The sequence below is a fragment of the Pristis pectinata genome, chromosome 22 (genome assembly GCF_009764475.1).
Source record: "Pristis pectinata isolate sPriPec2 chromosome 22, sPriPec2.1.pri, whole genome shotgun sequence".
Classification (NCBI taxonomy): domain Eukaryota; kingdom Metazoa; phylum Chordata; class Chondrichthyes; order Rhinopristiformes; family Pristidae; genus Pristis; species Pristis pectinata.
In genome coordinates, this window is record NC_067426.1 from 2,763,589 (window position 1) to 2,791,586 (window position 27,998).

Genomic DNA, 27,998 nt, shown 5'->3' on the forward strand with positions numbered 1-27,998 from the left:
CAGCAAGAACGTGCATCAGAATCACATACACGTGGCTGCTCCTGCACCTGTACAGGTCATTTCCTTCATCAGGAAATTAAACTTAAAAAGTATATCTATAAAATATACCAAAAGAATGATTTCATGGAACCCATGAACCCATGATAAGGAAATAAGAAACAGAACCGGTAAGGTGATGTCATAGACTGTCAGAACAAAGCTCGTTATTTATAATTATCGACAGAACTGGAAAACAGGAGCAAATTCTTGAAGTCCTCACAGGTAGACATTTTCAGTGACTAATTGATAGGGGTGCAGGGAGAGTTTGCTATGTCTTGGAATGTTTTCAGTCATGTCTGATGCTGACCACTGTTGCTGCCCAGATTGTATGATGAATGATAATGATTGATAAATACTGACAGTGTCCTGAGGGAAACTGTCTCCTTTCTCTGTAGTCACTTGCCCCTGCCCCCATAATATATACCCATGGGATGCTGCTCTGTGGTTTGCTCCTGGGCACAGCACCATGCTGAACACAGTGCACGACCATGATATTTGAAGTCCATGCCAGCTCTGCCCTGCCCAAGGTGGGCCCTTGATAATGGTCCAAAGAATTTAAGTTCTCGGTCCGACCATCTCAGCCACTGCCAGATATCTTGTTACCTAATGAAGTTTGGATTGGTAACACACTGGCTCGTTCTTCATATTATGATCAGATAATTATGTCCCATCTCCTGCTCTACCTGCTGTAGAGTAATTGGCAATTGGTTTATTATTGTCACATGTACCGAGATACAGTGAAAAACTTTTGTTTGTGTGCCATTCAGACAGATCATTCCATAAGTAAATACATTGAGATAGTATGAAAGGAAAACAATAACAGAATGCAGAATTTAGTGTTATAGCTACAGAGAAGGTGCAGTGCAAGTAGACAATAAGGTGCAAGGACCATGGTGAGATAGGTTGGGAAATAAAGACTTCATCTTTAATGTACAGGAGGTCCATTCAGGAGTCTTATAACAGCGGGATAGAAGCCGTCCTTGACCCTGGTGGTACGTGTTCTCAAGCTTTTGCATCTTCTGCCTGATGGAAGGGGGAGAAGAGACGACTGAGTGGAAAGATTACGTTGGCTGCTCTCCTGAGGTAGCAGGAAGTCAGAAGTCAGAACCAGATCAGGATCAGATTTATTATCACTGACCTAGATGATGTGTAATTTGTTGTTTTGTGGCAGCATTACAGTGCAAAGACATAAACTTACTATAAATTACAGAAACACAGTAAATAAATAGTGCAAACAATAATAATGAGGTAGTGTTCATGGACCATTCAGAAATCTGATGGCAGAGGGGAAGAAGCTGTTTCTGAATCATTGAGTGTGGATCTTCAGGTTCCTGTACCTCCTCCCTGATGGTAGTAACGAGAAGAAGACATGTCCCAGATGGTGAGGGTCCAGATGTCCTCAACGGTGGGGAGGGTTGTGCCAGAATCAATGGAGGGGAGGCTGGTGGATCTTTGTTGACATTCCAGTACTATCTGTCCACCTGTTCCTTGAGTTTATGTACAATGAAAATTCTCCTTTTAATTTCTGCCCCACTGCTTCCAGTGTGTTGCAGGTTCTGAGTAAGAAAGGTTAATGATTTAACACCCCACCACTGCTGTCCATTATCTGCATTTCCCTAAGGTCAAGTCAACAGCTGATTGCTAGGAAATGATGTAGCAGGCACATATTACAATAGATTCCGTTTCTGAACACATTAAATACAAACAAAATCTGTCAATGGCTTTGTCTCTTTCCCAGACAGACCATATGTATCTCTGATCTAGAAGCTCATTCAGTTCACTCAATCAACAGGTCCATGTTTCAGAGCAAGTCATATTTCTGTTTCTCGTTCATCTTTGATTCCCCTAAATCTTCTTTTCCTTGCTGAATCAGAAATTGATCTAAACCACTTTTAAATGCTTACACCAAGCCAATTATTTATTGCACTAGGTGGCAGTCTATTCATTAGATATTCCTCAAGTTAATTCTGGCTGTGGCTATTATTGTTAATAATTCTGCCTTTTGCAAAGTTCGACAGCTCACGTTTATATGGTGCCCCTCTCACTGAATAATTGTGGAGAAACTTCATTCCTGGTTGGTCAGCTAAACACATTATTTAGTCACCTTGGTACTTTACACTTTGCCTCCAAAATTCATTCTATTCACAAAGGTGAAATGTGTTTCAGATCCAGAGTATGACACACTGCAAAATAACACATTTAGCTCTGCCAACCTAAAGCACTTATATTCCCAAAATAGATTTCAATGCTTCTACAAATTTGTGGATAAGTGTTGTCTGGACATACCACACACTCTGAAATGTGTGTTTTTGTCAAATCATAATAGCTATAAACTACAGTATCAGAGCTAATTCTTCCCAAGCTAAGTTCTTATCAAGCTCTTTCTAAATTTCAATAGGAACTGAACACAGTAAAACATCGCAAGTTCTTTAGAGGTGTGCTATCAAACAAATGGTGATACCGGGAGGCACAAGAGACTGCAGATGCTGGGATCTGGAGCAACACACAAGATACTGGAGCAACTCAGTCGGTCGGGCAGCATCTATGGAGGGAAATGGACAGTCGATGGTTTGGGTCAAAATTCTTCATCTGGACTTGATACCAAGCCACATCAGGAGGTTTAGAGCAGATGACCAAAAGCTTGGATAAAGAAGTAGGTATAAGGAGCATCTGAAAGCAAGTTGGAGAGATATAGGGAGGGAATTCCTTGAGAGCTGGAGGCACATTCACCAATGGGAACATTATGGGAACATGCAAGAGTCCAGAATTGCTGTAGTGGAGATTTCACTGAGGTGTACTGGTTTTGAGGCGATTACAGAAATAGTTAATGGGTCAAGGGCTTAGAAAAAGACTGAAAATCTGGTTTCAAGCAGGTTTAAGTAAATGTGTAAAAGTGCTGGTGCATTGAGCCAGAACATCATATTGAAAATTGCAGGAGATTTGAGTGGGTGCATGAGGTGATATCATGGGACCAGCATTGAACATTGTCAGCCAGTGTCATGCTGTGAAAATTCAACCCAAGCATTGCTGTCACCTACTTTACACATTCTTAGCCGGAGGTTGTTCCAGATTTTGTACGTTCATTTCCAGCCTTCCACCGTTTTACATTTAAAGACTGACCACAGATTTTCTGGCATTTAATTCTCCTGTCTTGTCCGAAAGCCTTAGCTGCAGTGGTTTTAAAAACATAAACTGCAGCACTTCTCAGCTCTGCTGCTTCTCTCCCTCTCCCTCAGCTCATTCTGTAGTTTGCCTCTTCCAATACGTTCCCAGCTGAAAGTGCATGAGACCCCTGTTGTTTAGTTTGGCACATCTGAGATTTATGTTCTCAGGAGCTCAAGATTTTAGCGTCTGTTTTTTGTAAAGCAACCCCCATATTTCAGGGTAAGTAAAAATCCTCTCACAGACTGCCTCTGACATTTCTGGAAGCTCCCCTTCAAAATCATGTTTTCTGCAATGAATTTGGGCAGGAATTGCCTCATTGGATGGGGCCAGATTGTATGCATTTGTTCACTTACAGGATGTGGGTCTTTATTTATTGACCATCACTAATTGCCCCCTTAACTGAGCTCTTGCTGCTTATTTCAGAGGGCAGTTAAGAGTCAATTATAATTCCGTGAGCCCGGAGCCACATACAGTATAGGTCAGACCAGGTAAAGATGTTTGGAGTTACAAGACGGGGGCATGATTTGACCAGTTTCATGGTCACTATTCCTCACTTACTTCAGTTCATTAGGAAGAGGAGATTCAGAATAGAACACAGAACATGGAACAGTACAGCGCAGGAACAGGCCCTTCGGCCCACCATGTCTGTGCCGACCATGATGCCAATCTAACTGATCCCATCTGCCTGCACATGGTCTGTATCCCTCCATTCCCTGCCTGTTCATGTGTCTGGCTAAGTGCCGTTGTATCGCCTTCTACCACCCTCCCTGGTGGTGTGTTCCAGGCACCCAACACTCTCTGTGTAAAAAACTTGCCTCAAAGATCTTCTTTAAACATCCCCCTCTCATCTTAAAATGATGCTCTCTAGTATTTGGTATTACCACCCTGGGAAGAAGACACTGACCATCAAAAACTTTCAAACCTCCTCTGGTTAGATCATGCCTGACTTGCAGTTATACTGGATCTCCTTGGTTTCTTCCCTGTCGTTTAACTAAAATGCATTGAACCCAGGCTGGAAAGTTCCAATTGCCACAACATCCATAGCCTTTGGAGCAAAGAATTCTGGATTCCAACAGTGTGACAAGACGTTTCCTAATTGGCCTAGCTCCAATTTTAAGATATTTTCCCCATTGCTTTGACTCCTAACACTTAGGGGAATTGAATCTTCCCTCTTAAAACCTCTCAACATTTTAAACATCTTGAACAGATCTCTCTCAGTCTAGTGTTTTCAAAGGAACACAAACCAAATTGTTACTGAGCACTCGAAACTTCTGGTGAATTTGTGCAGCAGCCATTCTGTGGCCAATGCATCTACCCTGACACTTTAACGTAGTCACTGCAGCTGTGAATTGGTTAAAACCCTGTACAACTGCAGCATTACTTCCTCCTCATTAGACTCCAGCCCCTTCACTCCCACCCCACCCCTCCCCTCTTGATATAAGCAAAACATTCACGTAGAACCATAGAGTTATACAGCACAGAAACAGGCCTATCGGCCCAACTGGTCCATGCTGGCCAAGATGCCCCATCCAAGCTAGTCCCATTTGCCAGTGTTTAGCCCATAACCTTTCAAACATTTCCAATCTATGTACCTGTCCAACTGTCTTTTAAAAGTAATTGTACCTGCCTCAACAACTTCCTCTGGCAGCTGATTCCACATAGATACCACCCTTTGTGTAAAAAAGTTGCCCCGAAGTTCCTCTTAAATCTTTCCCCTGTTACCTTAAACCTATGCCTCTAGTTCTGTTGGCCTTTTGTTCCGTACCTTTCTTTTAATATTGGAATCCCAAATCTCCTCGCTCCTCAGTTCTAAACTTCCATCACTGAGGAGGTGCTGCATCATTTCTTGCATTCATAGAACATGGAACATAGAACTGTACAGCACAGGAACAGGATCTTCAGCCCACAATGTTGTGCCAAACTAATTAGATTAGTAATCAAATGCCCAACTAAACTAATCCCTTCTGCCTACACAATGTCCACATCCCTCCATTCTCTGCACATTTCTAGAGCCTCTTGAATGCCTCTATCGTATCTGCCTCCACACCACTGGCAGCACATTCCAGGCACCCATCACTCTCTGTGTAAAAAACTTTCCTTGAACTTACCCCCCTCACCTTAAATGCATGCCCTGTGGTATTAGACATTTCATCCCTGGGAAAAAGATACCAGCTGTCTACTCTATCGATGCCTCTCATAATTTTATAAACTTCTATCAGGTCTCCCCTCAGCCTCCATCGCTCCAGAGAAAACAACCCAAGTTTGTCCAACCTCTCCTTATAGCACATGCTCTCTAATCCAGGCAGCATCCTGGTAAACTTCTTCTGCACCCTCTCCAAAGCCTCCACATCCTTCCTGTAATGGGGCGACCAGAATTGAATACAATGTTCCAGATGCAGCCTAACTAGAGTTTTATAAAACTGCAGCATAACTTCCTGACTCTTGAACTCATTTCCTCAACTAATAAAGGCAAGCTTGCCATACGCCTCCTTTACCACCCTATCAATCTGTGTAGCCACTTTCAGGGAGCTCTGGACTTGGATCCCAAGATCCCTTTGCACACACTTAAGGGCGGCACAATGGTGTAGTGGTTAGCATAACGCTACTACAGCACCAGCGACCTGGGTTCAATTCCTGCCATTGTCTGTAAGGAGTTTGTACATTCTCCCTGTGACTCTGGGTGCTCTGGTTTCCTCCCATATTCTAAAGACATATGGGTTAGTAGGTTTACATGGGTGTAATTGGGCAGCGCGGACTCGTTAGGCCGAAAGGGCCTGTTACTGTCATGTATAAATAAAATTTAAAAAAAAGTTTTTTCATAAACACTGTTAAGAGTCTCTAGTAGTGTAGCGGTTAGCATAATGCTATTACAGTGCCAGCGACCTGGGTTCAATTCTGGCCATTGTCTGTAAGGAGTTTGTACGTTCTCCCCGTGTCTGAGTGGGTTTCCTCTGGGTGCTCCGGTTTCCTCCCACATTCCAAAGACGTATGGGTTAGGAAGTTGTGGGCATGTTATGTTGGCACTGGAAGCGTGGCAACACTTGTGGGCTGCCCCCAGAAGATTCTACGCAAAAGATGCATTTCACTATGTGTTTCGATGTACACATGACTAATAAAGATATCTTATCTTGCCATTAACAGTGTACTGCCCAAATTCAAAGTGAGTAGTTTCTCATTTGCCCCTATTAAACACCATCTGCCACAGCTTTGCCCATTCACGTTAATTTGCCTCTAATGTCATGTAACTCCCTGTTCCCATCTGGGTCACTTGCTGTCACTGTTAATGAATTACCATCTGCAAAATGACATGTATTCATGAATGGATGACACAGCAATGCTACAAGTCAAGCTGCTGTCCTACAGTTTCTCTCAGTTTGACCCTGATCTCTGGTGCTGTCGGCGTGGAGTTTGCACGTTCTCCCTGTGACCACGTGAGTTTCCTCCGGGTGCTCTGGTTTCCTCCCACAGCCCAAAGACGTGCTAGCTGGTAGCTTATTTGTTTGTTGTAAGTCAGCCCTTGTGTAAGTGGGTGGGGAGTTGATTACTGTGTGAAAAAGAATAGGTTTCATGGAAATAAGTGGGGGAATGTGATAGATAGGATTGCTCTGTAAATTGAAGTAGACTCCTTACATGTCATTAGGAAATATGAGAAATTATCCAAGTCATTAATAAATATGGTGAAAAGTTGAAGTCCCTGATTAAACTCTTGGGGAACACCATTTCCTTCAACATGCACCACATTTTTTCTCTCTTGCAAATAAATAATTATCACCTTAGCTTCTCTGGATTTCTTGTTACTGTCTTGACTATCATTGCTTTTTGGAGATATAGAGTCATACAGCACAGAAACAGGCCCTTCGGCCCACCATGTCCATGCCAACCATCAAGTATTGATCTATACAAATCCCATTTATCTACACCTGGTGCGTGGCCCACTATTTCTTGACAATACAATGTTCATCCAGGTGCTTCTTAAATGTTGTGACAGTCGCTGCCTCTGCTACCTTCTCAGGCAGTGTGTTCCAGATTCCAACCCCCTCTGGGTGAGAAACCTCTTCCTCAGATCAGATTCCCTCTAAACCTCACTGTAAACCTACATTCTCTTGTCTTAGAAATGTTTATTACTATCTACCCAATCTATGCCTCTAATAATTTTGAACACCTCCATCAGGTTCTCCCCTCGGCCTCCTCTGGTCCAGGGAAAACAAACCCAGCTGTTCCAGTTTCTCCTCTTAATGAAACATTCTATCCCAGGCAACATCCTGGTGAATCACCCCTATACCTTCTCCAGTATAATCATGTCCTTTCTATAAAGTGGTGACCAGAACTGCACACAATATTCCAGCTGTGGCCTAACCAATATTTTATAAAGTTGTACCAATACTGTCCTGCTGTAATACCCCAAGACATGGCAAATGAAGGCAATGATCTGAAATGCCTTCTTCACCACCCTATCTACCTCTGCTGCCACCTTTAGCAATCTTTGGACTTGCACATCAAGACTCCTTTGTTCCTCAATATTCCCTACAGCCCCACCATTCATTGCGCATGTCCTAACATTATTGGACTTCCCCAAAATGCATCACCTCACACCTATCATGATTAAATTCTATCTGCCAATCCACACCCAACCTACCAGCCAATCACTATCATCCTGTGGCCTAAGACTACCCTCCTCACTGTCAACACCATCAGTGTTCATCTCATCCGTAACCTTACCAATCCTACCACCTACATTCACATCTAAGTCAGTAAACAATTCTATTTCTAGTTCCACGACTCTTCTTGGTTCGTTATTCCCATTTTGTCAGACTCCATTTTTCTCTGGTTGAACAGTACTTTCTCTTACACATCCACGCACGCACACGCAAGCACACACCCACACACACACACACCCATCCACACACACACACATGCACACACACACACGCGCGCGCTTGCACGCACACACATACACACACACACACACATGCACACACCCGCGCACACACATGTGCACATACACACACCCGCGTGTGCACACACACACACACACACACGCATACACTTTTGCTTACCAAGATTTATGACATACGACGTGAAGTTTGTTGTTCTGTGGCAGCAGTACAGTGCAACACATAAAATCTATAAATTACAAAAATAAAACAGTGCAACAAAAAGAATAACGAGGTCGTGTTCCTGGGTTCATGGACCATTCAGAAATCTGATGGCGGAGGGGAAGAAGCTGTTCCTAAATTGTTCAGTGTGGGTCTTCAGGCTCCTGTACCTCCTCCTCGATGGTAGTAACGAGAGGAGGGCACGTCCCGGATGGTGAGGGTCCTCAGTGATGGGTGATAATGACGAGTTTGCACCATTGCCCAAGTTGCTCATACTTACAAACCCTCTTCTCATCCACTTCATAACTTTAATCCACCACAACGCTTCAAAATTGCAAAAGCTCCCAAAGTATTTCACTCAAGCGCTAGCAAACAAAATTATTGTTGAACCACATAAAATGATATGCACTCACAGTTAGCTGGTGGGTCTGTAGAGAAGCAGGGCTAACTGTAGCGTGTTCTGGGCTTCCGTGCCTGTACACTTGCTGCACAGAATCGGGAATACACTGGAGACCTCTCCCTCTGTCCCTGGACCCACCATCACATCCAAGGATATTCTTTAAGTTGTTGGCTTGAGGGTCAGGAGGTACTTCGTATCTGGCCTTACTGTCTATTGTCGAGTTTATTGTCACCTGCACAAGTCCATGTGTGCACAGGTGCAATGAAAAACTTACTTGCAGCAGCATCACAGGCACATGTTACGTACCAGCAACAAAAGAAACACACCGAGTCATGTATGAGTGTTAGAACCTATTTTATTAATAACTTCTTATGATAATAAGAAAGAAAAAGAAATGTTAGATATTAAACATTAACCCCAAAACTAAACTCGAAGTGTGTGTGTGGCAAATTCCCAAACTCCAAGTCCAAGAATAGTTCTCAAAGTTGAGTTCAGCAAGCCATAAGGTGAAACGTGAGCAAAGGCTTTTGCAAAACCACTGTTGACTGAAGAGAAAATGTAGAGAGAAAATAGAGAGAAATTACAAAATCCGAATGTTCCACGATGGAACCCATACGACACCTCAGTCACTGATGATCTCCACTGCTTTGTTCCGAAGTATCTGCCACCACGAAAGGCATTCGAGACGTGGCCGTCCACAGAAATACCTGTTTCCTTCTACAGGTTAACGACAAAGTGGACTCCACTGGATTACTCCAAAAATCTATCCGTGGATTGTAGTGACAGACACAGTTACTGTTTTTCATCCAGCGATACAGAGACCAGCAGGCAGTGTGTCTCTCTTTTCTGACTGCCAAAACGACAGCACGTCGTTATCTCCTGTTGTCGTAATGACACCACACAGGCTCACACACACACTACTGTACTATGTCTTAAAGGGACATTCACCAAATATTAACTTAATCCGTTACACACATAGTATCAGATATACAACATTCACAAGAAAAACATAAACTAAACATAAATTATACACAATTTTTACAAGAAAACTCAATTAGAACAAAAAAAACGAAGTCCATTTTAGTGCAAAGTGATCAAAGTGGTCATAGTGTTGCTAAACTCCAGTGAGGGTTTTGCCAGATGGTTCAAGAACGGAATGGTTGAAGGGAAGTAGCTGTTCCTGAACCTGGGGGTGTGGGACTTCAGGCTTCTGTACCTCCTGCCTGATGGGAGCTGCAAGAAGATGGCATGGCCCGGATGGTGGGGATCTTTGATTTTCAGTTTAAAGGTATATTTTGTGTTCATTTCATCTTGTATTTTTAATTAACTAACAGCAGTTTCATGAATATATTTACCATTTTTAAATTCTTTTTATTCTGATTCTTTTAAAATCAATTAACTGCTTCTAAATCACTAGATGTTTGGAAAGAGTGAAAGGCAGCACAACTGTCAGAAGGCCATCAGGGGGGCCTGGGGCAGAGCCTCAGCTCCTGTCTCCAGGGAACCCATGGTCGGTCTCAGCCCAATGCACCTTACAGGTCAACCTGTCCATCTGTGTCAGCGAGACCTCACCTGCCCACAAAAATACGGCATGGCCACAGGCAAACATGAGGCATGTGTTGGTATCAGCGTGATCCAAAGAGCAAGTTTCAGGGGATGTCCTAAAAGAGGAGAAAGCAGCAGAGAGGTTTAGGGAAGGAATTTCAGAGCATGGGCACCGAAAGTCGAAGGTACAACCATCTGTGGTGGAGCGTAAGGCTTAATGTATGAAGAGCGTTTGATGGTTCTGAGCTTGTACTCGATGGAGTTCAGAAGGATGAGGGGGGATCTCATTGAAACCATCCAAATACTGAAAGGCCTGGATAGAGTGGACGTGGAGAGGGTGTTTCCATTCGTTGGAGAATCTAGGGTCCAAGGACACAGCCTCAGAATAAAGGGACGTCCCTTTAAAACTGAGATGAGGAGGAATTTCTTCAGCCAGAGGGTGGTGAATCTGTGGAATTTATTGCCACAGAGAGTTGGGGAGGCCAAGTCATTGGGTGTATTTAAGGCAGAGATTGATAGGTTCTTGATCAGTAAGGGGGTTAAGGGCTACAGAGAGAAGCAGAAAAATGAGGTTGAGAAAAGAAACAAAAAAATCAGCCACGATTGAATGGCAGAGCAGACTCAATGGGCCCAATGGCCTAATTCTGCTCCGAAACCTTATGGATTCAAATAGGCAATGATCAGAGGGGTGGAATTGGTGGAATGTGCAGAATTTGAAGGGAGGTGACAGAGATGGGAGGCATGTAAGGGTGTCATCAAAGGCCAGAAAAGAAACTCCCGCAGGAATAATTTAGATCCCAGTCCTTGGGAAGTTGCTGGAGAAATAAAGAGATTTCTGGTCCACCTAACATGTCTTTTGTCATGTTTTTTTTGCAGCCTCCGCTTTCCAAAGAGCCAAATATTCTCCTGGGAAGGATCAGGAAATGGTTAATTAACAAAATTCCTCCCCAAGCCTACAAGGGACTAATTCAAATCTGGACCAGAAGAACACAATGATCCTGAACTGCATTACTTTGCACCTGCCTCTTGTATGATACAATCTTTTTGCAGTCACGAACTTATCCAGCCTTTGAAGAAGGTACTCGATGATTCTACACTCATCAAAGGAGTCGACAAGGTTGTTCCAGAGATCCATTATTCTCTGGGAAAGGGAGAAAGCCCAGCTTCTAACCAACCTCAGCTCTTTATGAACTTGCAGACATGATCGCAAGTCGCATCCAATCTGTTTCCTACTGGAAATAAATCTGTGAATGTGAGCACAAGATTGTCACATTATTAATGGACTTCAATCAAATTGGCAGAAAGTCTTTGTCACATTTACACGGAGTTTTTTTTAATGTTCACGGTGTAGAAAGAGGAGACATAAGTTTATTCTTTGGTCACTAACCCTCAACACATAATTCAGAATCATTGAAATTTAAGACACAGAAGTAGGTCACTTGGTCCCTGGTGCCCCTACCAGCTGTGCTTGGGCTCTGCTTTTGTTTTTGTTAATAGAACAAAATCTTCACGGCAGAATACAACACAACTACCATCATACATTGTGCCTTTAGACTAAACAACCAATCACAAATATCCACTTCTGCATAGCATGAAGTGCAAATTAATTGTGTGGTCCTTTTGCGGAGATTCAGTAACACCCAGAGAGTAAGAAAGTCATCATCAGGTATTCCCAGTCAGTGACGGATGTCATTTCCTCTGGAATTCTTTCCTGCAGAACCTCCAAACCTCTTCTTCCACCAACCCACCCACAAGGGAGGTGTCTATCCTCTCTGTAAGATCCACGGGCAGGACTGTCCCAGTAGGTCCATCAGCCTGTTCTTCTCCCACAAAATTCATGTCCTCCTGTCCTGACTCTTTTGTTTTCTCCTTGTCCTGGGTCTTTGTGTCCTGCGTCCATGATTCCTGGGCAGTCTATAACCCGACAGCATGAACACTGAGTTCTCCAATTTCAGGTAATCCTGCTCCCCCCTCTGTCCCTTTCCTCTCTGCTCCTGATCCACCCAGTTCCTCCTACAACCCACCCCAGCCCCCCCATCACCCTGTTTCTTTCCTCTCCTTTAAACTCACTCCATCTGTCCATCACCCACACTCCCCTCCCACTGGGTGCCCTCACCCTACAGTTCCTAACTGCCCTCCCCACCTCTCTTATTTGGTTCGTCTCCTATCAGATTCCATCATCTGCAGCTCTTTGTTGTCTCCACCCATCACCTCCCAGCCTCTGTCACTATTCCCACTCTCCCCCTCCCCCATCTACCTATCAACCCTCCTCACCTGGATCCACCTGTCACCTGCACCTCCTGTTCCGCCCCTTCCACTCACTTCTTTATGCTGGCTATCTCCCCTCTGTCTCTCAGTCCATATGAAGGGTCCCAACCCAAAACGTGGACAGGTCCATTTCCCTCCACAAGATGCTGCATGACCCGTTGGGTTCCTCCAGTAGTTGTTTCTGGTTCCATGATTCCCTCCATCACTTTAACAATTTCCAGTTCCCTGCTCTGAACTGGCTCATCTTCACCATGGATCTGCAATCCCCCTGCACTTCTGTCCTGCACCGGGAGAGCGGACGGATTTTTTACTCCTCCTTGAACAGAGGCCCAACCAATTCCACTCCACCACTACCCTTTGCCCAGTTGAACTTTCTCTTTCTTTAACAACTTCCTTAAATGCACTCATTTTCTCCAAATCTAAGTTGTAGTTGCAGGACCAAGTTATGTCTGCCTCTGTGGATTTTGTGTTTCAGGGCTGTTCCTCATTTCCTTCTCCAGTATAATGATGACAGCATTGCTGATGCTTCTCTCTCTCGTGTAGAACTTGAAAGTTTAATCACCTTGGCTGTCAACTTCTCCTTTGCTCCTTTTTTCACCTGAATTTTCCTTTCCTCCACTTTCACAATTCAGAGAATTGGTTCGCAACCAATAACCACCTCAAGGCCATGGACTCTCTCAGCTGCCTTGACTACACTCCCCAACCTCCACTCTATTCCATTCTCCTCATTTTCTCTATCTGCATCCTACCTGTTCTGATTGTGCCGCTTCCACATCAGTACTTCTGACACCTTCTTTCCTTTTCCTCAACCCTGGTTTGACACACTTGGCAGTGCTCTCATCCATATCGCCACTCTGTATCTCCATCTCCACTCCCCACACTTCCTCTCATCATCCCTTCTCCTCCCACCCAGAGCAAAGATAGGGTTTCCCTTTGCTCTCACCTTCCACCTCACCAAATTCAACAGCTCATCCTTTGTTATTTTGGATGCCTCCAAAGTGACCCAGACATGCATTCCCCTCACCTCCACTTTCAGATGTTCACCCCCCCCGTTCTTGTCACCTCTTTTCCATCTGTGAAACTCAGTACTTTAACTTTTCCCATTTGGATGAACAGTCATCAAATGGAGAAGTGGGATATTTCTTGTTCTAGTCCCACTCAGTCCCTTCCGTCACTTTTTTCCCATCACCTTGCTGAATGGACTGCTGCCACTTACATCATGACACCATACAAAATAGAACAGTAGGCTATTTGACTCCTCGAGTTCCACCATTCAGCGAGATCATGGCTGATCCTTTACCTTAGCACAACTCTCTCTCATTAATCTATTACCCACTGATACCCTTAACATCAAAAAAATCTGTTCACCTGTTGTGAATATAGCACAGCCTTCATGATGTAGAGATGTACAGAGTGAAGGAAATTTCTTCGTATTTATTTCTTAAGATCTGGGTGTCACCGGCAAGGCTGACATTATTGCCCTCACTAGATGACTTTGAAAAGGTGGTGGTGAGCCACCTTCTTGAACATCACAGTCCTTTTGGTTCAAGTGTCCCCATAGTGCTGCTAGACAGGATTTAGACCCAATGGTGAAGTGGTGACACAGGTCAATAGGGTAGTGAAAAAGGCATCTGGTTTGCCTTCACGGGCTGAGGCATTGAGTATAGGAGTTGGGACATCATGTTGCAGTTGTACAACATGTTGGTAAGATAGCACCTGTAACATCATGTGCGGTTCTGCTCACCATACCATGTGATTAAGCTTAGAGACCGTGCAGAAAAGATTAACAAAGATGTTGCTGGGACAGGAGACCTGGAGTTATAAGGAGAGGCTGGACAGGCTGGGACTGTTTTCCCTGGAGCAAAGGAGGCCGAGGGGTGACCTTATAGAGGTTATAAAATCACGAGGGACATAGACAAGATGGGATCATCACAGACTTTTTCCCAGGGTGGGGCATAGGTTTAAGGTGAGAGGGAGATACTTAAAGGAGATTTGAGGGGTAAGTTTTTTCACACAGAATGTGGTGAATATTTGGAATGAGCTACCAGTCAAGGTGGTGGAGGCAGATTCTATTACAACATTTAAGAGGCATTTGACAGGTACTTGGATGGGAAAGTAGAGGGATAGAGTCCTGTTGTGGGCAAATGGGATTAGTGTAGATGGACATCGTGGTCAGTGCGAATGAGGTGGGCTGTTATCCCCTTTACTATGCTCTACATTTCTATGATTCTGACAATATATTCCAAAGCAAGATTCCTGGTGTGTGACTTGAAGGGAAATTGCAGGGGGTTGTGTTTCCCTGTACCTGCTGACCTTCTCCATCTTGGTGGTAGAGGTGCTGGGTTTGGGAGGTACTGTTGGAGTAGCCTGGGTTAGTAGATGCAGTGTGTTATTAGATAGTCCAAACTGCAGCCAATGGTGTGCAGTTGTAATGGAAACAAATGTTTCGGATGGTGGACAGGGTGTCAGTCAAGGACTGCTGAATGGTCTCGACCTGAAGCATCGACTGTTTATTTCCCTCTATAGATGCTGCCTGACCTGCTGAGTTCCTCCAGCATTTTGTGTGTGTTGTTCCAGATCTCCAGCATCCGCAGAATCTCTTGTGTCAGTCAAGAGACTGTGCTTTGACCTGGAAGGCAGCAAGCTTCCTGAGAACTGTTAGAGCTGCACTTATCCAGCAAGTGAAGAGTATTTCATCATGTTCCTGACTTCATCCTTGTGGCTGATGGAAAATCAGGAACATGATGGAGTGATCGTCACTTGGAGTGTCATTGGGTGAGTATCTTGCCACAGAACATCCAGACTCTGATTTGCTCTTGTAGCCACAATGTTAATGCAGTTGGTCCAGTGAATGGTAACCACGAGTTTGCTGGTGGAGGCTCAGCACAGTAATGGCATTGAATGACAAGTGGCTGGACACCTGGAGATGATTATTACATTGCAATTTCATGACATGAATGTTACTTGCCTCGATCAGCCTGTCTGCATGCTGTCATTGACTGCGGGCATTAACTGCTGCATTTACAGAGGAGCTGAGAATGGAATTGGATATTATACAATGAACAGCAAACATCCCCACTTCTGATCTTACAATGGAATAAAGGCCGTTGATGATGCAGCCTAGGACACAGCCTTGAGGACTCCTGTAGTGATTGACCTCCAACAACCACAATCATACTTCTTTCTGCAAGAGATTATTCCAACCATCGGGGTGTTTCCCTTTGATGTCATTGACCATTTTCACCAGTCACCTTGATGTCAGACTTGGTCAAATGCTGCCTTGATGTCAAGGGCAGTCAGTCTCACCTCACTTCTGGAATTCAGCACTTTAGTCCATTATTGGACCTCGACTGCAAGGAGGTCTGGAACTGAGTAGTGTAGGCAAAATCCAAACTGAGCATCAGTCGACAAGTACAGTATGTACTGTAGATGTTTCTGCATCAAAGCACAGTGAATGACTGTTTTGAAAGGCTGACTCCATATTTTGTGACTATGAACTCTGGCTCTAGGCATGCCAGGGCAAGTATCATTCTTCATCTACTCTTGTCGAGCCTCATAAGAACTTTGTATATTTTAATGAGATCACCGCTCATTCTTCTAAATTTAGGAGTGTACTGGCCCAGTCTGGTATATCTCTCCTCATACAACAATAACCCTGCCCTCCCAAATCTAGTGACCATTGCAGCACTCACTCTATTGCCAGTATATCACTCCTTGGGGCAAGGATACTCAACCATATCTAGGTCACAGTACTCCAGATGTGGTCTCACCAGAACCCTATGCAATTGCAGCAAGACTTCCCTTTTCTTATACTCAAATCCCCTAACTTGTTTCCTGCTTCTTGCTCCCAGAGGGAATTCAGATATTTTAGCAACTTTGCTGCCAGTTTCCATCCTGCTCTCATTCTCACCTGGTCCATCCCTGCCAATTCCTCCCCTTCTCTATCTTACTTTCAGAGGATGATCTACAACTGGTCTTCATGGCAGACTCACAGACCCTCGCAGCGACCTTCAATACTCCTTCACTCACCCTGCTTCGCTGTCTCTCTCTCCTTTCTCTAGCTTAAAACTTGTGTGATTCCTAACTTTTCCCATTTCTGAGGAAGTCATTAAGCTGAAGTTATCCATGTTTCTCTCTCCACAGATGCTGCCTGGCCTGCTGAGAACTTCCAGCGTTTTCATATTTCCACCATCTGTTATCTTTTTGTTGCTGATTAGATACCATTTGCCAAGCATGGGTCTACTTCCCCACTGCACTGTGATTGGCATGAAACTGTTTATTTCCCCCCAAGCTCTAAAACATTCTTTGTATCACTCTTAAATTGCACCAATTATTTTCCCAACTCTAACACCTAGATTGCTAATAAAGACTGCTAAGATTCAGGTCCCCAATATCAATTCCCCAGGCATCTTTGGAAACCAATCATCAAGCAGCTCCACACAGGTCGGCACAACGCGGTGGGCTGAAGGGCCTACATTGTGCTGTATTGTTCTATTGTGCTGCTGCTGCTGTATTGTACGTCTATAGACTGATCTGCATCTATTTCTTCAACTTCCCAAAGATACCACCAGATTCTATCAAGCAAAGTCATCGATTACTTGGTATGGTGTTCAGGATCAAATCTCAGGAGATGGTATCTGTAGAGTTACTCTAACCCACTGACTGTGCAAAAATTCAATTCAATGTTCTCTCCAAAGCTCTGTGTGACAGATGGCTCCTCTGTCTTGGTGATCACATTAGGCATTTCTGGGGATCCCTTCAAGCACCTTAACAATAACAGAGGTCATTGGACAGGTTCAAGAGTTTGTTGGATAGGCACATGGAGGAATGTGATATAGAGGGATATGTGGGAGGAAAGGGTTAGATAGTGTAAGGGTAGTTTGATGGACGGCACAACCTGGTGGGCCGAAGGCCCTGTTTTGTGCTGTATGGTTCTATGGTTCTATGGGTCTTTTGACCCAGATAGAGGATACATTGCCTTGTGGTGAACTTGCACCTCATTCTGCATAACCTCCAATCTTCCACATCTGGAAATGTCCAGCTGGTTAAGGTGTAGTGGAATGATCCCTGGTGGTGGACTACAACAGGACTGGATGTGTTGTGAACAGTATTACCTGATTTAAAGCCAGAAACCAAAACTGATTAACCCTGAATATGCCAGTGAACTGGTGTCCACTGTGAGGTGGTCCAATCTGCTGTGACCCTGTCCCTGGATTTATTAGGCTGGTGTTACATGCTGGATACTTGCTTCTAGTTTGGACATGGCAGCACCTCCAAGCCTCTGTCCATGTAAGGAAGGAAAATTATCTTGCCTAACTCATTTTTTTACAGGTTGATTTTGCGTGGATCGTATCCTGGTCAAATCTGCTGAGGAGAGGTTGATTAGACTGTGACTGTATTCCTTACAGCTTAGAAGAACGAGAGGGGACCTCATTGACACTCACAAATCTATTAAAGGGCTTTACAGACAAGATGTAGGGAAGATGTTCTCCTCAGTGAGGAGTCACGGACCAAGGGCCACAGGTTGAGAATAAGAGTTGGCCACGAGATGATGAGAAATTTCTTCACATAGAAGGCAGTGAACCCTTGGAATTTGGTCTCCTCAAAAGCTGTGGAGGCTCAGTTGTTGACTTTGTTCAAGGCAGAGGTGGATAGATTTCTAGGCATTAAGGGAGTAGAGAGATACAGTATGTGAATAGTCTGGAAATTGGCACTGAAGTGAAAGATCAGCCATGACCTTGACAAATGGTGGAGTGAGCTGGAAGGGCCAAACGGTCTTCCTCCAGCTCCAAATTCTCACGTTCTAATCTGTTGGCCTTCAGAATGCCGATTGACAGCCTCCACAGCTTTCAAGGGGAGAGAATTCCAAGGGTCCACTGCCTTCTACATGAAGACATTTCTCATCATCTCAGTCTCCCTCCCTCCCTCCTCCCCACCTTCCCCCTTTCCTAACCCACCACCCCTCTACACCCACCCTACCTCTGGCCTCTCCCCCTTCCCCTTCTGCTCAACACACTACACCGTCCCCTCCCCTCCATCCTCACAGCATCTCCCTCTCCACTTTTCCTGTTCTGTTATCCCTCTCCCCTCTACCTGTTCTTCCCCTCGGCCTCTCCTGCCCCTCCCTCAAACCCCCTCCATCCCACCCACTCCGTCTCACTCCCTCTCTTTCCCTCTCCCAATCCCTCACCCCCACCCCTCCCTCCTCCTCTTTCTCCCTCCCCTCCATGCTCCCTCGATTTTCTTCCTCCTCCTCCTTTGCAACCTATCCCTCCCTCCCTCTCACTCCTCTCCCTCCTCACCCCTCCTTCCCCATCCCTCTGCCCTCCCTCTCCCTCCCTCCCCTTCTCCCCCTCCCCTCCCCCTGCCTGTCCCCGTCCCCTCCTCCTCCTCCCTCCCCCCTCATCCACCCCTTCCCCCTCATCCCCCTACCTTTCCCCCTTCAACCCCCTCCCCAATCCTTCCTCATCCCCCACCCCCACCCCCTCACCCCATCCCCTCCTCCCATCCCCATCCCCCTCCCCTCATCCACCTTTCCCCCTCAACCCCCTCCCCAATCCTTCATCCCCCCTCCCCCACCCCCTCACCCCATCCCCATCCCCTCATCCCCCTCCCCATCCACCCCTTTCCCCATCCCCTCCACCTTTCCCCCTCAACCCCCTCCCCAATCCTTCATCCCCCCTCCCCCACCCCCTCACCCCATCCCCCTCCCCTCTCCCCATCCGCTCATCCCCCCTCCCCATCTACGCCTTCCCCATCCCCCTCCACCTTTCCCCCTCAACCCCCTCCCCCACCCCCTCACCCCATCCCCCTCCTCCCATCCCCTTCATCCCCTTCCCTTCCCCATCCCCTCCCCCTCATCCCCCTCCCCATCCACCCCTTCCCCATCCCCCTCCACCTTCCCCCTCAACCCCCTCCCCAATCCTCCATCCCCCCTCCCCCACCCCCTCACCCCATCCCCTCCTCCCATCCCCTCATCCACCCTTCCCCCTCAACCCCCTTCCCCACCCCCTCACCCCATCCCCCTCCTCCATCCCCCTCCCCCCTCCCCTCACACCTCCCCAGCCATGTGCTGCCCCCGCCGCGCATGCGCCAGAATTGCTACAGCGGTGCGCCTGCGCCCGGGCTGACAGCTGGCGGTGGGTGCGGAGCCGGAGCCGGACCCGGAGCGGAGCCGGAGCGGGAGCGGAGCGGGAGCGGGCTGCAGGTAGGGCGCTCACTCACCTTCCGCGCTGCCCGCCCGGGGCCGCGCCGGGTGCGGGGACCCACCGGGGAGGGAGGGAGACACCCGCCAGCGCAGCAAACACCCCCCCCCCCCCCGGCTCGTTCCCCTGCGGAAGGCGCAGACCGGGTTTGCGGAGGGTTTGCGGGGGGATTGCGCCGGGTTTGCGCCGCTGCCGGAGTTGGGGAGGTGTCGGGGGGGCGGGGGGCGGGGGGCGGCTGTCACCCGAGGCAATGCAGCGCTGCCCCCCGCTCTGCCGGCTCCCCGCCTCCCGCAGCCTCTCCGCAATCGCACCCAAGTCCAGCTGCCATCCCCAAAATAACCCGCAGTCCCAGCCCGGCCAGCGCAGGGCACCGGGCTGCTGGCAATTCTTGGCAAAAAAGTTTTATTTATATTGGGTGACCTGAACCCCCCCCCCCCCGGACCCACGCTCTGCTGCCCTGCAATTAAATGCATTTTGCGTTGAGTTCCAGCTGTGATAAATTCCGCTGGAGGTGTTGGGCTGCCACACTTGGTTTTTTTTCCCCTTTTGCCGTAATGCTGCAGACGATAACCCTCCGACATCCCGACTTTAGTTGGCTGCTGCTCAGTCTGCCACTCACCTGGATCCCCTCCCTCCCTCCCTTGGTCTGGGAAGCAGAGCCAAGCCACCGGAGTTGGGGAATCTGCACGGCAGCAGTTGGTGTGAGCAGACTCAACCTTCTGCAGTGGGGATGACTGGCTGCATTTTAAGAATTGCACCAGTGACTCCAAACCCCTTGCTCCCATCTCTGCCTCGGTAATTTCCTCCACACTGTCTGCGCTCCCCACTTCATCATCCCTGAATTTAATGGCTGTGCCTTCAGTTTTCTGGACCAAAATCTCTGGCATTCCAACCCCCTTCAGCTCTCTTACTGCCTTTCCTTTTTCAAGATGCTCCTTAAAATCTTGTTTGGTTATTTGCCCCAGTGTGACTTGGTGTCAATTTTTGTTTGGTAATGCTCCTGTGAAGTGTCCTGGGTTGTTTTTGCAATGTTAAAGCTGTTGTATAAATGGACAATGTTTGCGGATGTATAGAGCAACTAGTTTAAAATTTGAACCTGTACAGTAAAAAAAACTTGCTTAAAAAATTATGTAGCAAATGTCTCAGAAAATATTGCAGTCTTGGTAATGTACGCAAAGTAATTTTGCCTCAGTTTTGTGCTTTGTGGCCTTGTCAGAATTGTTTATTATATTGTGGATTTGTAGCAAACAACCCACTGGCAGCAGATTATATACAGTTTATTGCACGAAGAGCAGAATGAATAGTATTTGTTTTAATATTGTATTTTGCTTGCCTTGTTTCAGACTATAATAATTTTAATATTGCATCAGCAATGGCTGTACACAGTTTGTCCTTAGTAGACTTTGCATAACACAGTAAAGATTGCAGTAACATTGTTCATCCATTGCTCCCAGCTAGGTTATTGAAGGTTATGTTACTCAGGGTGACCAGCACAGGATCCAAGACAGCCTGGAGTATTCATGCAAAATGATGACATTGCTTATGTGGGCTGAGTTATTCAGTCATTAGCCAGTACAGAGTCCGATTTCCCCTTGATTTGCCTGTATTTTTGCCGCTGGGGCTGATTTTTGTCGTGTATAATCTTTCCTGCAGAAAATCGTGTTGTAATTATCGCAGGGGAGAAAGAAAATTAGTTGAGTTTCTAGTTGTCACATAGTTCTTCTGTATTTATTTGTTGTTGGGTTTTATTTGACGTTACATGGCTCTGTGATTTTATTTTATCCGCCCTCAGCAAGGCAACCTGAATAAAAAGGAGAAATATTCAGTTCTGAAAATATAGTCAGGATCAAAATAGCAAAATCATCATTTATGTTCAATATTGAAACAGATATTTAGTGGGTTGCTGAGGGTTATGGGAATTGGGCAATAAAACAGAGCTAAGGACAAGATCAAGTCCCTGATCTTACTGAATGGTGGAGCAGGCTTGAGCCTGTTTCCTTTGTATGAAGGACACCCAGATGAAAGGTCTCAACCCAAAATGTCGACTATCCATTTCCACCCACCCCACCCCACCCCCCACAGATGCTGCCTGACCTGCTGGGTTCCTCCAGCATCTTGTCAGATTCCAGTGTCAGCAGTCTCTTGTGTCTCCTCTGTAAACTGGCAGACATTTAGTGCTGTCCATTCTGTGAAGGTTAAAGAGCCCTGAGATGATAGGCACTTGGATAGGAGGCCTGACAGAGAGAGAGAAGGGCGTGTGTGCTGAGGGATAATCCTTCAACACTCAGGCACTTCCTCCAACAGGCATCAGTCCTTTCGATAACTCCGTGAATGGAGTCTAAAGTGAACTTCCATAAGACATGACAGTCATTACATAAATATTATCATACTCCATTGTCGTGAATTCTGGGAACAGTGGGTGGGTCAGCTCATCCACAAGCAGTGTGTGTGCTGGTTTTTCTTCCAGAGGCTTAAAAGAATGGCTGGAAACAGAAAGGAAAATGGGGCAATTTCTGTATTTAATTAAAAGAAAATCATGCCTCTTTGTCCAAAATCTTTAAATTGGGATTAAAACAAACCCTTAACAATTTGAATGCTGAGGTTTCTTGTCGGTTGGGCCTTAATTTGTACCTTTCTGTGTCTAAAATTGACTGAAATACAAACAAATTAATTGATAATGTGAAGATCCATTTATGACAGATGAGCTCACAAAACTTCACCCAAAATGTTAGTGTGCTGAATGTGATGGACCAGCTGCCAAAATCGGCAAAATGAAAATAGAAAATGCTGTAAATACTCAGAGGATCAGGCAGCATCTGTGGAAAGAGAAACAGTCAACATTTCAGGTCAGTGACCATTCACCAGGGCCTCTAACTTTTACCAGTTCTGATGAAGAGTCACTAACTAACCTTTTGTTAGCCGGTTCCAGGAAAGTTTTGGCAGACTTCGCTAGGCAGATTGCTGTTTTGTCTTCTCATCTGTGATAAGGTATACGGGACTTGATCAAAAGAGAGCCAAATGTTGGTACCTGTGATGTCCTAACTGAAAGCCATCTGAGCAGTGAGTGATTGGTGGATTGAGGAATTCAGAAAATGTATTTTTTTAATACCCCAAAGCAGCTAATTTTCTGCTGTAGCCCACGTTAAAGGAGCTTTGTCAAGTTGAATTGTGCCTGTCTGAACGTGTATGTGCATGTATTTCAATATTTCAGGAATAATCTCACCTCCTGGAATTCAAATGTGAATTTGTGGTTTTTACAGTAAAACCACATCTGCAAGTTAATGTTCTGAAAGTTCAGCAAAAAATATGGGAACACGTTGTTCCTTTATAAGTGCATCTGTAGAGAGTCAGTAACTTTACTAGTGCATCGTCCTTGCTCATCCCTGCTCGGTGAACTTCGACCCCGAAAAAACACTTGAGAAAAAAGAAAAAATCCTGATTTTTACTTGTTAAGCATTTGAACTTTGGGGCTTACTTTCTGGAGGAAATCCATTTCATAGAGTTTGAGAACTTTTAATTGTTGATTGAGTCCAATGCTCCATGAAATATTCTCCCATTACCCTCCGCGACTGATCTGCTCAATGGGGTAGAAGTTAGGCTGCAACGATACAGAGTCCTCGGGAGGCACAGCCAGGAGCACAGGGAGCAGTTCAGGGAATGTACCTTAGGGAGGCGAGATTGGTCTGGGAGGCAGGGAGGGAGAGAAAGAAAATAATTCCTGGCCTCCAATGGTTAAATTACAAAGAGCAATTAGAACATAGTACAGCACAGGGACAGGCCCTTTCACCAACAACGTTGTGCCGAACTAATTAAGCAAATGACACCGGATCCCTTCTGCCTTCACAATGTCCATCTCCCTCCACTCTCTGCATATCCATGTGCCTATCTAAGAGCCTCTTAAAAGCCTCTATCGTTTCTGCCTCCACCACCACCCTTGGCAGCGCATTCCAGGCACCCACCACTCTCTGTGTAAAAGAAACTTGCCCCGCACATCTCCTTTGAACTTCCCCCTCTCACCATAAATGCATGCTCTCTAGTATTAGACATTTCGACCCTGGGGAAAAAGGTACTCCTCAGGTCACCGCTCTGCCACTCACCTTATAGCACATGCCATCTAATCCTGGCAGCATTCCTGGTAAACCTCTTCTGCACCCTCTCCAAAGCCGCCACATCCTTCCCATAGTGGGGTGACTAGAGTTGAGTGCAATACTCTGGATGTGGCGGAAGCAGAGTTTTATAAAGCTGCAATGCAACTTCCTGACTCTTGAACTCAGTGCCTCGACTAATAAAAGCAGGCCTGCCATACGCTGCCTTTACCACCCTATCAACTTGTGCAGCCACTTTCAGGTAGCTATGGACTTGGACCCCAAGATCCCCCTGTACATCAGTTCCAGAAGGTAGGGTTGTACTTGATAGAATTTAGAAGTTTAAGCAATGATTTGTTTATAGTTTTCATAACCTTAAAGGGAACCATTAGGAAGGGTCGTGGGAGGGGTAATCTGGGAACAAGCAGTCATAGAATGGTTACAGCATAGAAGGAATCCATTGAGCCCATTATGCCATGCCAGCTATCTGCCAGGGAATCTCACTAGTTTCACCTTGATACCTTGACAAGATCTTGTGATCCTGTCAAGGTATCAAGGGACATGGAGAAAAGGCTGGGAATTGGGGCTAGATGGGAATAGTTCAGCTCATGGTGAGGTAGCGGAGCAGACTTGATGGGCCGGATGGCTGCCTTCTGCTCCTTTGCCTTGTGATCTTGTCACCCCTGTGACTTTTTCTTCTGCCTTGCAAATTTTTCTTCCTAACATATCTAGTTTCCTCTTGAAGGCCACAATGGAACCTGCCTCCACCACATCTGCAGGCAGTGTGTTCTAGATCCCAACCACAGGCTGTGTCAGAGAGTTTCCACATGTCACTTGTAATTCTCTTCCCCTTTACATTGATCTCTGGTTCTTGACACCTCCTCCAAGTTGAGTTTATTGTCATGTGCACAAGTATGGTGAGGTACAGGTATAGTGCAAAACTTGCAGTAGCATCACAGGCACGTAGGTTCAGACAACACACAGAACATAAGTTGTACATAAATTATACTGTTAAATGGGGGGGGGGAGAGAAAAGAGTCTGCAAAAACAAGACGGTGCAAAAAAAAGGCATAATTGAGGACAAGTCTATAGTGTTCCATTACTGAGGTAGGGTTAGGGTTGTGCAGGTATATTTAGGAACCTGATGGTTGTAGGAAAGTAGCTGTTCCTGAACCTGGTGGTGTGGGACTTCAGGCTTCTGTACCTCCTGCCCAATGGTAGCAGTGAGAAGAGGGCATGACCCGGACAGTGGGGATCCTTGATGATAGATGCCGCCTTCTTGAAGGCAGCGCCTCCTGTAGATGCTGTCAGTGCTGGGGAGGGCTCTGCCCGTGATGGACTTGGCTGTGACCACTGCTCTCTGCAGCCTCTTGTGTCCCTGTGAATTCCAATGGGAACAGTCTCCCACTGTCCACTTTGACTAGGGCACAGAGTCTAAAAAGTAAAGCCAGGTTGCAAGAATAAAGTTAGGAAAGACTCCTCTACACAGGGGGTGGCAGGGTGGGGCGCTCTCCTGCACACAGCAAATGATGCTGGCTGAATTATGTATTTTAAATCTGGGACTAGTAGACTTTTGTTAAGGGGTGTAGGCAATGAATGGTAGGGTGTACACAGCCTCCAGCTGTTCTTATGGAACAAATGAACTCCCTCTCCCTCTCCCTCTCCCTCTCCCTCTCCCTCTCCCTCTCCCTCTCCCTCTCCCTCTCCCTCTCCCTCTCCCTCTCCCTCTCCCTCTCCCTCTCCCTCTCCCTCTCCCTCTCCCTCTCCCTCTCCCTCTCCCTCTCCCTCTCCCTCTCCCTCTCCCTCTCCCTCCCCCTCCCCCTCTCCCTCCCCCTCTCCCTCCCCCTCTCCCTCCCCCTCTCCCTCTCCCTCTCCCTCTCCCTCTCCCTCCTGGAATCCCACACATGTGCAGATCCACACACCTCCACAGTTGTGTAGTCTGTCATCTCACATGCATGCACACACACTAGCACTTCCATAACCGTGTAATCTCCTGGCAACCCACATGTGTACACCCCCTGAGCCAATTAATCTCTTGACAATAAAACTAAAATGTGAATGAAGGATATTATGGAAAATTCCTCTGACCCCCTTAGTTGATTAGAGCTATGAGGTCATTTCATCCAGTTGTTTTATTTCAAAAATGAGCCTTATCCAAAAAAAACTACGTACAAGGGATACAAAACAGTGCATGGCTTTCTTTAGATTCATAGTGTTGTCAAGTTAATACATTCTTTGTACAAAGCACCAATGCCGTTCATGTCCTCTTTGAACAATTCACCCTTCAGATCCACTGTGCACTGAAGGGCTGGGTCCTGTGTAACAGCCTCTCAAACTTCGTCTGTTTGTTAGCCTTGAAAAATTGCCCTCAGTTGTAATGTTCCTGATGGACTGGTTCTGCGGGAATAGTGACTCTGGGAACTCTTTACACATTAGACTATGTTATTACTGCTGTAACTTGTCACACACAAGCATGACCTGTTCTAGCAGGTGTGAGATCTTGGGCGTCGTAGCTGATTTGGGAGTTGCCTACATTTGCATGCATAAAGTTGTACATGTAGTTTTATCATTCTGTTGCATACATTTGGATAAAATATTTAAATGATTACAGCTTTGAAGCAAGCAGCATGAATATTGATTTACTTTTTTTAATCCTTTAGCAAACATATGTACCTTTTGTGTATTCACTGTAGAGATTATTAGTGTATTGTGATCATCTTGTACCTTAACTCAGTACTTGTTTCACACCCAGCAGTGCAGCAAGTTTGTACAGTATCTGTGAGACAGGTGAGCTGGGTGTGAATTGCAGTGATGGCATTTGATGTTGATCAGAGCACTGAGACTTGATGTGGTCTCTTCCTGATGAGAAGATGACACATTGACTTCAATAATGGTGTGGCCAGCCTCCAGGTGTGACGAACTGATTCTGTTCTGCTCCTCCCAGTACCTGGGATGGAGTATCATTTGACAAAAAAATACTGGACAGTTGTCAACGTCAAGTACATGTATACACAGGTGCAATGAAAAACTTACTTGCAGCAGCATCACAGGCACATAGCATCAGATAAGCAGCATTCACAAGAAAAACATAAATTAAACACAATTTTAACAGGAAAGAACACAATTAGGAAAAAAAGTCCATTTTAGTGCAAAGTGGTCATGGTGTTGCTAAACTGCAGTGATTAGGGTTATGCAGGTTGGTTTAAGAACCCAATGGTAGCTGTTCTTGGACCTGGTAGTGTGGGTCTTCAGGCTTCTGTATCTCCTGCCCGGTGGTAGCTGCGAGAAGATGACGTGGTCCGGATGGTGGGGATCTTTGATGGATATTGCCGCCGTGAGGAAGTGCCTCATGTAGATACTACTGATGGTGGGGAGGGACGTGCTCGTGATGTATTGGGTAGAGTCCACTACCCTCTGAAGCTTCTTGCGTTCCCATGCATTCGAATTACAGCACCAGGCCATAATGCAATCGGTTTGGATGTTTTCTATGGTACATCTGTAGAAGTACATCATTTGGAAGAATTAAATGCAAAACTAATTCAGTTGTTAAAAGGAAACTTTTCAAAGTTATTCCAGGGAATTGGAAGTTGCAGCAAGCAAGTACACCAAATACTTAGCAAGGCAAATGAAATGTTGACCTGTATTCAAAAGGGTAGAGAAGGGAAACAAACAGGTGTTACTACAATTGCACAGGGCATTGGTGAGATCACATCTAAAGTACTGCGTACAGTTCTGGCCTCTTTATTTAGTAGAGGTATATGTGCATTGGATTTAGATCAAAAAATGTTCTCTGGGCTTCATGAAAAAAGTTGAGCAGGTTGGACCTGCACTTGTTGAAGAATAATGAGGTGACTTCATTCAGGCACGAGATTCTGAGGGCAGTTGGCAGGTAGATGGTGGGAGGATGTTTTCCTGGTGGTGGAATCTCGAACTAGAGGACATAGTTTCAGAATAAGAGGTTCTGATTCAAGGCAGACATGAAGTAGTTCTTGTGTCAGAGGGATGTAACTCTATGGAATTCTCCATCCCAGAGAACTATAGAGGCTGAAACACTGAATATATTTGTGGCTGAGTTAGAATTTTGTGATGGGGAATGAGAGTAATACAAGAGAAACAAAGGACTGCAGTTGTGGAATCCACATGAAAAACACAATGATGCTGGAGGAACTCAGCAGACCGGACAGCATCCGTGGAG

General features: G+C 45.7%; 1 protein-coding gene across 1 annotated transcript in view; it reads left to right on the forward strand.

Moving 5' to 3' along the window:
• The first annotated feature begins 19,670 nt into the window (after positions 1–19,670).
• ahdc1 (AT hook, DNA binding motif, containing 1) overlaps positions 19,671–27,998 on the forward strand; it is a 216,351-nt gene continuing 208,023 nt past the window's right edge. The window contains exon 1 of the mRNA XM_052036500.1: positions 19,671–19,720. The gene's annotated coding sequence lies outside the window, so the exon portion shown is untranslated. The remainder of the gene's footprint in view (positions 19,721–27,998) is intronic.